A 16,874-nucleotide genomic window follows, 5' to 3' on the forward strand; every position below is an offset into this window, starting at 1 on the left:
TTTTCTCAGGAACTACTGAACAGATTGACTCCATATATGCAAAAGGCACATCCCTGACCTGAGGACTACCTCTTTGCCAAATTTCAAGTAATTCTGTTCAGCCGTTCGGGCTGTACCTTCGACTAAAGGTCCTATGGGAAAATGCATGGGGAAAACGCGTTTTGGGACCCCCCTTTTTTCTCGGCCCCCGCTTGATGAATCCCCCCGAGACATTCAGGGTAGGAGCTGAGCGGAACGCCCCATTAGTTTTGAAAATTTCGCGAGGATTCGTCAACCGGCACCAAACTTATTCAAAATAGAATTTTGAGATTTCCTATGGAAACACGGTCCTAACTATAACTATCTACTGGCGACCGCCAGTAGATAATATATATAGACCTATTTAAAACTGGATTAATTACATTTTATCGAAAACAAATACAAGATTAAGAAATATATGCTGTCTAATGGATGTTGTTGTATTCAATTTAAATAATAAGGAGAGTTTGCCCTCCCCAAAATATAATGCATTTTATTACAATGACTCTGATAAGTGTATTAAATAAAATGCTACTAACAAATAAGGATTGCTGTTAATATAAGTCAGTATAAGGAAACGTAAAGATGTATACGAAGTCAATAAAATAAATATTTAATTAATTAAAAGCTGGAGTTAGTACTAGATACTGGTTTTAAAAGCTTAAAAATTAAAATAATTAAAATTAAATTAAGTTGGAGTCTATGCTTAGTGTTAGAGTTATGTAATAAAAGATCAATTATAGTTAAAAATATGTTAGAGCTGAGAGTTTTGTAAATGACAAACGTTTGTGTTGAATTCCTTTTTTCAAGATTAGGGTTAGTTTAAGCACAATTATTTAAAATAATGCGTTCAATAAAATGGTAAGAAATTGGGGAACATGAACGGCAACAAATAAGTAAAATAACAATAAATACACAAATAAGAATAATGGTGCAATTGCAGTTAAAACATATATATTTTTTTAAATGTAACGCATAAACAAATAATTATCCTTACCATAACTGATGTTATGTCCCACAAGGTAGTTGTCATTATGATGTGGCATCCCACAATGTAGTGGCCATGATGTAGTTGCACAAGCTGCAGTGACATACAACTGTTACCTAAATTCACAAAACTGCAATTTAATAGTCCATTTATGACTATGGAAACTCCGCAGTCTGGCGGAAAACTCCACACTTAAAAAGATAGGTCTGTCCTATCTTTTTATGTGTTGAGCTCTCCGCCCCAATTGCGGAGACTCCACAGTCTAAAATTACTTTTTAAATTGCAGTTCTGTGAATACAGAAAAAAGAGAATCCTTACACAACATGTAAGTTTACCTTTGTGAATCAGCCCCTTGATGTATATCGTTAAATAGATAAAGTACCACTGTTACAAATCCAATGTGTAGTCTGATCACTGAGGTAAGAAACTCGTCTTGTACACAACTTGATAAATGTTTGTATATATGTGGAATGTATGTAGAACAAACCTGGTAAAAAGGCAGCAGAATATTTACAAATATATAGTCAACAAGTGATTGAGGGAGTATGTGGGTTCTGAGAACATGGGAGCGAAAGTGAGGTTTTACAGCATCGTGAGTCTTTGAGCCACATAATGATGTATTATATTATACTGTGTCACACCTATAGTCAGCTGTTTCCATTACAGTATTATAACTCTTATTCAATAAAAGTCATTCAAAATCAGTGCATTAATCCCACTCTTGAAAGACTATTGAGTATCGAAGTTTGTTTGTTGTCCTACATGAGGCATCTGATTATTTCAGGAAGTTGCAGCATCCACTTTAGAAGCTGCCTTCCACGTCAAAGTCTGTGGTTAACATACACATTAAATTAGTTGTCCTCTGCCAAAATGTCAGACCTCTTCTTCATCATCATGACTTGCACACTGAGCACAGAAGCCTGTTGTGATCATTTCATAAAATTATGCACACTGCAGATAAGGATTTACATTAAGTTGATATTTATAATATGGAAATTTGATTCATTTTATCATAGTATTATTCTTTTTTTTACATTAGCCATTAAGTTCAATAAGTAGTAGTGGACTATGTCCTCTTTGTCTTAATCAGAGACTGCATCTACAGGATTGGAAATGATGAGTTCTGAAGAATAACCATGCACATTCTCTATTGCTTCTAGTTGCGCCATTTAAAATGTAGTAATTAAATACTTATTCATTGTAATCATAGTTATCCCCACCAAATATCCTGGCGACAGCATGGTCCTTCAGACAGGGATAATATCCACAGCTGCAATTGAAAACATATTACAAGGATAGCATCACCACTTAATAGATATGTTATTGCAAACCACCTGATTTCTGGTACATTTTCCTCTACCAATATATCATTGGCTCTTGAGATACTTTATTTTTAATTTAATTTTACTTTGCCATGCAAGCACTTTGCAAATGGTGCAAAATCAGGCTGGAGACTGATCTATCACTAGCCGATATGGCAACATGCCACTTCTCTCATAAGGAAGCTGCACTGGCTCCCTGTAACACAACGTTGTGCATTTAAGATTGGATGCCTCATCTTCAAATCCTTACACAGTACATGCCCAGAATTTATTTCCACTCTTATATAGAGGTATGCCCCCACCCGGTATCTGAGGCCATCCCATCAGAATTTTTTGGTCATCCCCACTTTCAAAAGGAAAAGGCTTGGCAGATTCTGTTTTGCGGCCTTGGCCCCTGATTTATGGAAGTCACTTCCCTTTAACATCAGATCCTCAACAAGTTACTCTCATTTCGGGAGACAATTAAAAATGTGGTTGTTCTCCCAGGCATACGAAGGGATGATCTAACAAGCAGCTGGCTACCTACATAGTGCCAAGAAACCATACGGTGAACGTGCGCTCTATAAATAATTTTAACATAAAAGTAACACTCGTTCACTGTCTTCTCTAGTGTCATATTTTACATTACACTGTGTTGAATTTCCTCCACCTCTGAGTTGTTGTTAAGTACTGCAAATCCTGTCAAACAACTCATATTAAAGGACAGTTTTACTGAGTGCTGTTAATGCTGATTTTGTACTGGATGTTGAAACTAGGAAAAGTTACATGCGGCTGGCAGAAGGCAAGTGTGGAGGCTCTTCCTATGCCGGGTGCTGCTGGGCTGTCAAGGTGCTGCTGCTGAAGCCACCACTGCTATTCTCTGCAGAGACAATGAAGAGAGCACTTCAGTTCTTCTCTGGTCTACATTTTGCAGTACTTCATTTTCATGTTGAGGCATTCTCATCACCATCCAAATGCTTTACCTAGGGTCCTCCTGTACTGAAACAGTTATATAAGTAGTTAGTCCATGCCTGTAGAGAGAATCCGGAACAGTAGCATCAATGTGCTCTTCTGTAGATATTGAATCTTCTTGTAGCTTGTAAGTTTGTTGTCAGAGTACGGTGTCAACAAAATAGCCGCTTCAGTTTACTATTTATCTTAAAGTATTTGTTTCAACACATGCAGCACGGACTGCAGCAATTTGAGAGATGGCATGGCATTGGCTAGCATCATCCCAGCTAAATACCTGTGTCAAACCCTCAAATGGTGGAGGCATTTTTATGAAGCATTTTATGAACCATCATTGCCCAGCTGTAAGTGAAATGGTTGTGGCAGATACATCATCTTTCTTTTGCATCATGCATTCACTTACCACACTGTATTTCCCACACTGGCGTTGCGGCATGTAGAATGTGGAATTCCACAGACCAAAATCTTCTCTATGAGAGCAAGATATTTATTGTAATGATGTTTATTGGCTCACATATGGTCCCTCAACTGCGTCTAGGCTGTAAACAAATGAATAAAATGCATGCAAATCCGGTGACAAATCATCAATGTGGGCCATCAACTTTTTCTCTTTTTGAGGCATTCCAGGACTTTGTGGTCTTGCAATGAGCAAAAGAGAGCACTCTGTAGTATTTGTAATCACACATGCAATGTTACTGCCATTGTCAGGAGCGATGAATCCAATATTGGAACCACTGGGATCAGGCAAATCTAAAACTTCAGTTTTGAATTTCTCTAGGATTTTGTAAGTTGTGTGTGCTTGCCCCATTGAATGACAATTTGAATCACTACTTGCTAATGAAGACCTTGAAAAATTGCATAAGTGGTGGCTCTTGTCAATTCACCCAATGCACAGTTATGAATTACATGTGATTTGTCAGATAGAGGGTATGCATGATGCTCTCTACTTAGTGCTTAAACAACCAAGGCTAATGTTTCTCTGTAGGGATGTTTTACAGTAGTAGAGGAGAAAATGGTCCACCTTGGAACCTTCCATTTCAGGCAAATGGTCATCACAAATTGAAGAACTTCCAATCTAACAAAGACAATGGTTAAACATCGATATTTTTGCTTAGCTTCCCATTATACAGACGGATTAGTGGACATATTTAATGGTACACGTCTTGGAAGTTGTGCTGCCCGGACTCAAAGGGGTGACATATTAATGCCAGATAGAGATTGCCTGCAGGCGCATGTGATAGGGGTAAGCTTCCTGATATCTAAATGTAGACCTGGGCTACTACGTGCACTACCATCATCATCATTATATTTTGCTCCTTCAGGCACTCTGTATTCTGCAACTGAAGCAGTAGCCATCCTTTTATATCTACTCTGCCCATCAGAGTGCATATCTGGCTCTTCAATGGATCAATTGGCACCAGGAATTTCTGGAAACTTCCTTTTGCCATGTCTCCCTTGTACATAGGGTGCTACGGTCTCCTCTCATGGTACCCTCCATCTCAAGCGAACCGTGTAGAGGCTGAAAACCTTGGATCTTTTTTCTTGAAGGTGGACATGCTAGCCCAGATGCGTCTGACTCTTTTTCCTGTTCAGGCAGTCATGACCTAATCATGTGCCAGTCATGGCTGCCTCCAGCACAAGCCTGGAAGGGGTTGGTTTCTCTTTCTGATGGACCAGTGATGTTGGAGGCGGTAGAGATACCTTGATATAGGAGGGCTTCCAAGATGTTCCTGAGCAGAAGAACTGGGTGCACCAGTTACACCATGTTGCATGATTTGGCTAGAACATGAAAAGATATTGATTATGAATTGACAGTGCTTTTAGTGTTTTGAGAGGTGTTACACTTTTTACCAGCCACTTTCTCGGCATGTACATATTCTTTGGCTGATATGTTCACTTCTTCATTTCAGCTAAGGTTCAGGCTCAGGACATTAACAAAGATGGAGAGACTGGAGCGCTGCCTCAGCTACCTGTAGCTAAGAAAAAATAAGACAGTCTCTCTCTCTTGGCGCCTTTGTAATGATGCATTACATAGAATAAAACCACAATACAATAAATACAATACCATGTGTAGTTTAAATAGTAGACATAAATCCTTCATGGTCGACTGATAATAATGAAGTATTTAAAATGTTTTTAGTACTGAAAACAACAAAATACATTGTGCCAAATTAATCTAATGGTCACAAGCCACCCCAACACTCACTAAGAAGCTTATGGCAAAAGAATTACAAGTTAGATGACTCTTTAATAAATAGAAAGTTAATAAGCAAGTACAAGGCTCAAGCCTGATGAAACGAAGGCCCTTTCTGGAACACAGCAAAACTGGCAGGCAGCCACATGGCAGTCATGTCTGATGAAAACAAAAATACTCAAATTTGGATTAAAACCTCTTAAAATCAATAATTGTATCTGAGGACACACAGGGCTATATAATCTACCAGGGTAGGAGCAGAAAAACCGACACAATATGATTAACATTGAGAATACTACGGGCCATATCTACAAGGAAGTAATGCTTCACGGTGCCGCAAGCCATTTAGCTGCGCCGCACTGCTTTACTTCCGAAGCATAAGGGATATGGCATAGTTACAACAATATGACGGATCCCTAAGCTCATCCCTGCGCTGGCGCACAATTGGATGCCATGCACCAATACAGGTACCCTTGCACCATGGTACAAGGGTGCCTGCGTTGCGGGGATGCTTGTTTTTCTGATGGAAGGGACACCTTCCTGCACAAAATCAGTCAAAAGAGGTGTTTTTCTCTTTCTATGTGTGCTGCATTCTGCAGCACACATAGAAGGGGAAAAAATGAGGAAAAATAAAATAATTTCTCCTCGTTGCGCCTCCTTACGTCTCCCCTGGGTAGTCGTAGGATTCTGACGCATTCCCAGGTTTACGAAACATTGTAAATCTGGGAATGTGGCAGAATCCATGGGTGTTGTGTGGGAACACCCACAGTCACACCTATGGAGCACCCCTTTCACACAAAGTGCTGGGTGAAAAGAGGCAGAATTTACAAGGATTCGAAAAGCCACGCAGGGTGGCTTTACGTGTCCTTGTAAATATGGAGCACCACAGTGCACCGCCGGTGCGTCACAAAAAGTATGACCCAATATGTGGGCCAGCAAATATCCATGTGTCTCAATTACAAAAGCAGGAAGACTGACAACGATAATTTAAGACTGGCAATAGTATATGTTGGTCCCTTAAGGTCCAATAATGCCCAAGGACTGCAGAAATGGGACTGGGAACAATTTATAAAAATCGAGAACATCTGTGACCCACAAGTCACCAAAATCCCTTGGGCAAGCATCAGTGAGAAGCTGAAAAGTCAGTAAAAATTAAGAATAATGTCTGTGATCAACAGACTAATACACAAAGCCCCTGCTGCCATGGGGCAGGGTTCTCCAAAGTCGGTCCTGGAGGGTCGGATTCATGCCAGATTTTTAAGATAACTACATTCATCTAAATGGGGATATGCACAAATCTGGCATGGATCTAGCCCTTTAGGACTCACTTTGGAGAACCCTGCCATAGGGCAATAGCAGAACATTTTGACAAACATCATGAACAATATTAGTGGGCTCTGAATAATGACCCCTGGAAAAGCAATCCTACAAACACCAGCAAAAGGCTCATAAAAGTGTCATAATACTCAAAGACATTAATCAATGAACACACAAATCCATGCATTCAAACCCCCCCCACACACTTGACAAAATGGCAGATTAACACAAGAGAAGAAACAAACAAGGAATGGACTGATGACTGATAGCTGTCTGCCTTTAACCCCCACACCCAACATATTTAGGCTGGTCACATATTGCACTAAAATCCCATAAATAGAGAAAAACATGTAGGGCTATCTATGAAATTGCTCACCCCCAGGCTGAAGAAGTAACTCTGTGAAAGATTTACTAAAAGTGAGAACTATACCTGTGCGCCCCCACATGGTCCTGTAACTCTTGGAGCAAGTGGAATGGCAAAAATCAATCAAAATTGAGAATAATATATGTGGCTCATCGACTGTTGCACCATACCCTAAACACCAATCAGATAATGACAGAGAATTTGGACAAAAAAATCTATAAAACTCAACACCCGCAACAGTATACCCTAAAAACCCTAATAAAAGAAGATAAAATGCCAAAGCATTCAAGGATATAAGTTAATGAGTCCAGACACAAATACACACATCAAAAAATGGTAGACTAGCACAAAGAAGGCAATGACAGAGTAAAGATGACTGTCTATCCTCAAGCACACCTTTCACCAGCATGTCCATGCAATGTACAGATAGCAAAAACAGTTGATGAAATTTAGAAAGAAATATTGTACCATCCAGAGCCAACTAGCACTCCCAATAAGAGCAGCCATGACAGTATGAAAATGAATTCAAATTGAGCAAATGTCTTTTAGCCTCACAAGACACCAAAATCAACAAAGGACAGGAGTATAGAGACTGGCAAAAATGAATAAACGTGACAACATTTGTGGACATCATAAAAACCCATTATTCTTGAAGACATGGTTAGGAGACCTGACAAAAATGAATTCAGACTTCAAAAAATATTGTTGGAGCAAACAAAGCCACATAATCCCCTAAGGCATTTGCAGTGAAATTGTGGCAAGTCAATAAAAATGAGAATAGTATTTGTGACCCTCAGATAGTCTCAGACACTTCCATGACGGCATCAAGATAAAGTGAAAAATCACTCAAAATTGACAATTATATCGGTAGCGTACAAACTACTATTTCCCAAACACCCCAGCCCAATAGCAGAAAAGCATGATAAAATCATTAAAATATCTGTGGGTTCCAAACAATACACCCTTCAAAACACCAAAAAGACAGTTTATAACAACAGCAGACCATTCAATGTCATTCAACAGCACACCAACACACTTGATAAAATGGCACGATAGCACAAATTAAAAAACAGAAGGCACAGACGAAGGCATGGTTGACTGTCATGAAGCACAACACAACAGCAATGATTTTCACAGATTCCTTCAGATTCATTCATGTAACAATTATGGAAGGTTTCCAAAACTTCCTCATAAAAATGAATTTTTAAAATAACTCAAGTTCAACAACTGGCACATACTTTAGGAAAAGTATGTCATTATTCACAGACATTTGATCCATTCAAGTGCCTCAGAGTGAACCAGATGAACAGTACAAGTCAAGAGTGATAGTGAAACAAACTCCAACAAATCAATATTCTTGGATGCTATTGGCAACTTAAACTTAAGGAAAAGTTGTGGTATGTGGGGCATCTAAAAACCAGCCAGTATGCGTGATGTAGTCCAACATCAATAAGGTTGAAGTTTCATCCATAGCATGATGAATATGATGGTCTCTTCATAAGGACAAGAGGGAGACACCGTAGGATAAAATGGAGAATGTAGGGAGTGCAACTGTGAAAGAAACACAAAAGAACTTTAGATAAGGGACAGAGGTACTAATTTAATAAAATTTTTATAAAAAATGAGTCTCTTCCAACTTGGAAATTGTGTACTAATTAATTATGTATCTAAAAGGAGAGATGAGCCATGCAGCACTACCAATAATTAAGAAAGGTGCTAGGGCTAGTCCATGGGTACAATATGATGGTATTCATATTGTATAATAAATATTGATTTACCTTCACTGTGTATACATGGGACATACCTGTCTATGTTTTGGAGACAGCTATCAACTATGGGGCTACCCTGTGTTCCTCAGAACTTGGGTCATAAATACTGTATCACAGAGAGTGGTTCTGTCGGATTTACTTAATATGAATGAGAAAAAATATTAGTTCCCAAAAGGCAATTACCTAAAAAACACAAAGCAAAGGACAATTTATGAAAACATTGCACCAATCAAGTTTACAATGAGTTCGGCTGAGGTGCACCAAGATAAGTGCAACAATGCACATGCACTGAAACAGTGATGTATAAACCATAAATCAGAACGTTTCAAATCCAAAGTTCATAATTATTTTATATAAAAGGCTGCTCAAAAAAACATAGTTCATAAGAACATCACAATAAGGTAAAGTCCATTAAGTTTCCAAAGGCTGTCTGAGCCCAATTCAATCCTATTAGATACAGGCGGAAATAATAAGTTAGTTGACGTTTCGACACACAGGAAAACTGTATCAAATATGAATCAATAGGGGGTGAATTTTGTTTGAAATATTCTTTAGATCCAGTTATATTGAAAAATAATGCTAAAGGACTAGTTGGAAATGGACATATTTCCTTGCAGTCTGGCTAAAGGTTACCTACTATACCACCTTGACAATCAATGTCTGCTATTTAATATAATAGGTCTCTTCCTCGTTTTGTTCACCTTCTGGAAGGCCACTGGATATTGGTCTGAACAGCCAATCATAAGGCAGTGTCCCTCATCAACAAACATGGGGTAAATCAATCTTATTGAAAAAGGATTGGAGGGAAGGTTGATCATTGGGAAGAGTTACATTCGGAAGCCTTCATGGCATCATATCATTCGGATGGGAAAATATGCATGCTCTCAGATTGAGCAGGATATTTCCTTAATCAGTACACTATTGGCTTCACCTGGACATTTTTTAACAGATCAGGTTGAGATGGAACTCATCAATTCTAGATTTGTGTGCTAGCAAGGAACATGCTGTGCTTCTGATTTGCTCAGGTTAATCAGGTCACAAATCAAGGAGTTGAAATTGTATGTGTTTTCTGTGGCCTCAGTAACTTTTATATACCTTTTTCCTTCTCTCTATTTACCTGATTATTGGGAAAGATCAGGGATGTGATACTATCAGTAATTTTGATCACACCATGATGGCATCATCGCCCATGTTTCTAGTTTCTTGACATTTGACTCTGAACTCAACTAACGTATCTTCTTTGGATGCATTCATTTGCACTTAATACTTTAAGTAATATTGTGATTGATCAACTGCAAGTGGTTTATAATATTCTATCTTTGCATTTCAATTGTGTACATTTTGTAGTTTGAAGGAGAGTGCGGGGTTCAAATATCCCCAAACTTCAAGTAGCAGGAACCATTTTCTGGTTCTTGGGCTTCAGTCTCATGTTTTTCACCAACGCTTCTCTATGCCCCTAACACCACTAGCTCTTTTTCTCGTTCAACCTTAAACCTTCTCACAAATATTAGTCACATTGCTAATGATTGGAATACCTCTCCCATCCTATCACAATCTCCCTTATACCCTTACCTCTACAAGGGTCGCATCTCTACCTACAGGTCAGCCCAGTATGATTGCAATTTGTTGAGATGCTCTCAGCCAGTGCCAAATAACTAATTTTTAGTGAGTGAAACAACCTTTAATACAGAAGAGAGAAGGATGATCAATAAATTAGATGTTTTCAAAATAACGCATCTTCACTACCTCCCCTTGTGGAGTGTACACTTTACACTGCCTAGACATGGACCCCTAATGTTGTTTCTTTACACAGCTTATTTACTCAGATTGGTTGCTATTGCAGAACACCTTTTCTCAATGTTCCTCTAAAACATGCATGAAACATAGACCTTGACTCAATTCTAATTGATTCATCTCCTTTTTTCTTTAGTTTTACCCTCTTCCTACCTAAAACCCTTTGCCTTGACTTCTATTTCTCAGTTTAGACTCCTCTCAATCTCATGCCTATCTGCCATAGTCTCTCTTATTGTAAATCTGCAAATGATTAAAAACTCATTTTATAGATCACAACCTATCCTTCTTTAAAACCATTTCCCTGCCACCTAATGATACCTAACGTCCTCCAGCCTATCTATTTAACTCACCAACCATATGCCTGTAACTACAAAGTTCACACTAATGATCGCACCTAACTGGTATTAATTTTAAACTACCACTAAGAAACTTGAGTGAATACATAGAATGTTTTTTCTTAAAAGCACATGACTAATCCCAGTAACTAACAATACCACTGGATTAACCACTAACCTTTGGTTGCTGAATAGCATGCTACTCACATTCAAGTGCTTCAATGCCTCCTCAAGAGTAGTAAACGCTATATAAATAGATTACAATACAATACAATTCAGCAACTGTAATGTGAATATGTAATTTTACACTCCTGTACTTTAGTCTACATAGGTAAAACAGATCAATAAATAAATAAAAAACACATTACACCACAGAAGTCCAACATTTATTGGAGAATTGTCAATGCATTATTGGTCAATCATTTAATTAAAGAAAAGACAAGGAAAATGATAGTTGATGCTCCTAGCAATCAATCCTAATAACAGGTAAGGTACAACTGAATGACCATTGCTGCAAAGGATGCAAACATGATCTTGACACTTGAGAGATGTGCATGTGGTCTAAACGAGAATACAGAAACCTATAATATATGACACAGTCCTTTATTTATTTTTTAGCTTCCTTTATTTTTCAGCTTCCTAAGTCAGTTCAGCATTAGGAGCCGGTCATCTAATTGCTATTCATTCAGTGAATAAATAATGCACACTAATATACTTCACAAAGGTTTACACAAATACCTTGTTGACTTAGATGAACCAATCTCTATCTATCCAGCCTGGTGTTAGCCATGCACCACATGTGTTGATGACACAAAGGCAAAGTAATTTTGTTTTCATTACAGACATGTCATGCAGTCAACCACGCATTGAATAGCCTAATTAGCCTTGTCTTGTCTAATTGAAATCCTTAGTTAGAAATGTAATTAACGCATGCCCTTTTATTGATTGGCTAAAATGTGTCTATTTCCCTCTGTGGGTGCTAGTCTTTTTAGGCTTTATACACTAGCATGCTTGCCATATGAGGTGAACTTTTTGTTTAGTCAAGGCAGGGGAAGTCAGCCTGATGTGCTGCTTTTTAATAGACACCTTTCAGAAGCATTTAGTGCTCTGTTGGCAAAATGCTTAGTGCATCTGGCCCCAAAAGGACAAACAGGACCATGACCAACAGGACAAGAACCTGGAAGATCAGAGTAGGAGGACAGGGACCAAGGCCAGAGGGCCAACACCAGGAGAATCAGAACAACTGGGATCAGGAATGGGAAGATCAAGTGATCCAAGACCCGGGGCAGGACTGTGAGGACCGACACCAAGAGGACTGGTATCAGGAGGATAATTAGGAAAGGAGGACAAACAGCAGCAGGACAAAGTTTAAGAGGGACAGCAGCAGGACCAGGGTTAAGAGGACTAGGAATAATACCACAGGGACCAAGAGAAGTAGGGGAAAGAGGGCAAGGAGAGCTAGAATAGAACATCACTGGACCAGCAGGACCACAACCAGAAGGACAAGGAGAACCAGGGCAAGGAGTATCGTGTGGACCATGGTCAGCAGGACCAGTGAACTTAGGAAGGCCAGGGCCATGAGGACCAGTCTGTGCAGGAGCAGAAGAACCACGGCCAGGATCAGTAGCATTCCTGGAGCAGGGACAAGACGAGAAAGACCAGGGCAGTAAAGATCAGGTAGGTCAGAAGGATCAAGAAGGCCAGAAGGATCAGGACCTGGAGGTTCAGGGCCTTGAGGTGGAAGAGAAGAAGGTCTCCAACCTATAGGACCAGCTCAGGATTCCAAGGATGACCAGGCACAGGGGGAGGAAGACCAGGAGGCTGACATATGAGTACAGTACCAGGAAGAAGATAAAGATTAGGATGCAGACCAGGAAGAGGAGGACTAGGACGAAGACTAGGAGAATGAGGAGGAGGAGGACGTGGACCAGGAGTTAAGGAGAAGGACCAGGAGGCTGAAGAATAGGACCAGGAGGAAAGGAACAGGAGAAGGGCCAGGAATAGGAAGAAGAGAGGAGAAGAGAAGAGAACCAGTGGGAGTACTATCCCCACAAGGAGATGATGATGATAAGGAGAAAGAGGGCAATTCAAAATAGGACCCGGAAGACCAGTTTATGGATAGGATTTAGAGGAGGTCACAGACCTAGACCAGAAAGAGGACAAAAAGGCTGAGTAGTAGGACCAGGTGGTGGAGGACGACCATGAGGAAGACTAAATGAAGGTCCAAGAGGGTGAGGATAAGGACCTGGACAAATAGGACCAAGACGGCCAATACCTGGAGGACCAGGACCAGACCATGAAAACCATGAAAACCAGAACCAGGAAACCATGTGGTACTAGAACCATGGGATGAGGCCCAAGAGCAGGACTAGAAGGGTCAGAAACAAGATCAGAACTGTTGGTATACAAAGAAAGAAAGACAAGGAGAAAGAAGACTGGGACCTGGATGATAAAGACCAGGAAGAGCAGTAAGACCAGGACCAAGAGAACCTATTCATATTGAGAACCTAGAGTAGGGTCAGGCCTCACAGGAAGAGAACCAGGAGGCTGGGAAGGCAGAGGATAGGCAGGTCAATAGGATGAGGAGGAGGACCTGGAGCAGGAGAAACAGGGCAATGGCGCAGAGGAGGACCATAAATATGATGGTTCAAGACATGGAGATCCTGGACACAGAGGAGGACCGCAAGGAGCACCAGAAGAAAAGCCAAGAGCAAGAATACCAGGAGTTGGAGGAAGAGGGGGAGGACAGCAGCATGAAGAGGAGAAGGACAGAGGAGATGGAGGACTAAAAGAAGGAGAACGATGAGGAAGAGAATGACTAGCAGGTTGGAGATGACGAGAAAAAGTTGAAAGTTCAGGAGGAAGACCACAAGAAAGAGGGGAAAGACGTCCACAACAAGGAGGATGAGGAGGCAATGTAATTCTTGCCCTCAAGTATTAAATACAGCTTAGTTACATAGCACACACTACTTAACAATGATTCATAGATTCTTTTCTTAGACGACCTCCCCCTTTAAAGATCCCATTTCTTTTGCAACTCACTTAAGCCATACAAAACTGTCGGAAATCCACCTTTCTTGTATAGCCACTCTAATATTTGCTATTTTGCTGAACTCTACTTTTGTTGGCTGTAGAACTCAGTGCGTTTTACCCATGCTAACCAGAAGTAATGTGTGTGTCCTCCCCTTTTTAACATGGTTGAATAGGCATAACCCTAATTGGCATATTTAACATACTTATAAGTCCCTAGCATGTGTCAAAAGTGTTCCCAGGTCCTGTAAGTTAAATGTCATTTGTGAACTGCAGCACCCATTGTGCCTTTTACTACAGTGTCAGTAAGAACATGGCTTCAGGCCTACCATTGTACCCTGACTGGAACTGTTTCAAAACTGCACTTGACCTGTCAAAATAAACCCTTTTGACAGGTCTAAATATATTTTCTCTTTAATATAAATTAATAAATCACCTCTAACTAGGTTTTATAGCCTATAATACAGGGTGCATGGCATTTAAAGGTAGGACACATACAAAGTTGATATTAAACATGTTGTTTCAGTGAGGAGCACCGAAATGTTATTTGCACTCTAGTAAGGCTGGCAGCTCTCTAGAGAAATACTGGGATGCACTATTAAATTTAATAACTTGGAAACATCTGGAAACTCCATTCTTGGACTCTTTGTATTATTTATTTAAGGTCCAATTCATTAGTAAAGTCAGATTGTTCATAAGTAGCAAGGAAAAGGCACTTTTCAACAGTTACCTTTACCTTGCCCAAAGCCTCTGAAGGCTAATTTTATTAGCCTCCAGCTGCATCCCCTTGAGTGCAGAAGAAACTCCTAACAACATCATACAAGTGCGTCTGGAAGTACAGCTAATTTTTCTTTGCACAATTTATCATCGGCAGTACTACAGTTTAGGAAGAGTTGGAAACTCTAAGCATTTGCTCTTTTCTGCACGTAAATTTTGGAACACAATTTATCACATAAACTGATTCCATAATTTGGTTTGCAGAAGACTATAACCACTAAATTGGTGATATGGAAAAAAAATGTATGTTGTTGTAAGTGAAAAAAAATGTGAAATGTGATCTCTGCTAAGGGTGGATTCAGGACTTTAGCAAAGCTAAGGGTGCAGACTGAATCCAGCTCTATAAATTGAATGAGGAAAGGTTAATTCAATAGAAAATAATATTCTACAGCCAGATGTTAAGCCTACATTTGCACCAACTTAACAAAGGCCTCTGCATTTCTTTGCAAATGCCCAGTGTCTCGTATGGTCTGAATCAAAAAGATTAGAAAAAGTGCAAAACCCACTTATCCTATCCACCAATGATTTGTGTAGATTGCTACTCATTAGGGGGTGCATAAAATTGACCGCCTGAGTGCTAACCCGAGTTCCATTTTCAGCGCCTTGACGCCCTTGGGCATTTGTTTGTGCTTTACAACTTAATCATTCATTCATTCAAAAAAACGTTTTTTGGGAGACAAAACATAAAAGGATACAATGATGTTATAGCACATATAGAACAAGGATCAGCAAAAGATTGAAAGATTAAAAGGGAAAATACAAAAAAGGTAAATCATCCATATATATATAGGTTTAAAATCCTGGAAACTTTAGAAACAGTGCTTTTTCAAACTGACTAATCAAAAATAGTGTGATCTTAAGAAGTTAACCGTTAGGTAAAACAAATGTATGTATGTCTTGACTGTTCAGTAAAGAGTGTCTGTTCTAGAAAGTAGAAACCTGGATACAAATTATATCCTGCATAGAATTATCAAGGATGACACATGGCAGTCCATGCAAAGTATAAATCACCATGCAAACGTCGCCACAATATTATGTCGTCTTGATTGTCATGACAGGCGGACATTCACAGGACTATGTAGTGTGAAAATGTGCATGTGGAACTTAAAATAACACCAAGATAGATTTTGTTTTGATGAAGGTATAAAGGGAACTTGGATCAAATTTGCTGACTTGCTTCAACCATTGTGGCAGTTAGTTTAGGTTGCTAATAGGGTGTCTTTGCAATTTTATATCCACATGCAGTCTTTAAACACATAAGTTATTCTTATTGACCCTTAGATCTAACTAATGATTTGGTAGGCGATCTATTTCAGAATGTGCTCCAAAACTACCACCTAGATGTCTGAAGCTTGATAGCAATCCCTGGTAAGGCCCCATATCAGAGTCCTCTATCACTACAGGCAATTAATTCAAAATGGCTCTGCAGAAAATGGTGTTGAGTCTGCAGGTAGTGTCTTGTTTGTAAGCTTTTGATCAAATATCTTTGGCGAATGGAATACATTTGTCACAGTAATGAACTTCTTAACACTATAGTACCGCATCACGATTAAAATTATAGCATTTTTCTTAGCTGATTCAAATTTTGGCAATCTACCAAACACTAAATCACAAAATAGATTACTGGCCCAAGGAGCAACAGTTGCAAACTATTGCAAAGTCTGCACAATGTGTTAGAGTTTGCCAGGGGGGAAAACCAGATCACAATGTATCACAAGGAGATTGAAAGTCACAAATGTCTTTGCAGCTCACAATAAAAGCATTGACATTCCTTGTGAATTGCAAAGAAGGAGGGTGATATAGAGCAGTTGCCCCCTCTTCCTTGCAATTTGCACTTTGCAAAGAAGTGTATCAATATTTGTTGCGTCTACAGCAGTCGGAGAGCATTGAAAGGTCACCGACTGCTCTTAGCACCAGCGGCGGCCCCCATAAACAAAGGAGGGTGGAGCGGGTTGGGTCGCGCTGAAGGGGTCACGCAGGGTGGGGTGTTGCAAATACATTACTTAAAAAGAAATTAA

Source organism: Triturus cristatus, chromosome 5_2 (genome assembly GCF_964204655.1).
Source record: "Triturus cristatus chromosome 5_2, aTriCri1.1, whole genome shotgun sequence".
Lineage (NCBI taxonomy): Eukaryota > Metazoa > Chordata > Amphibia > Caudata > Salamandridae > Triturus > Triturus cristatus.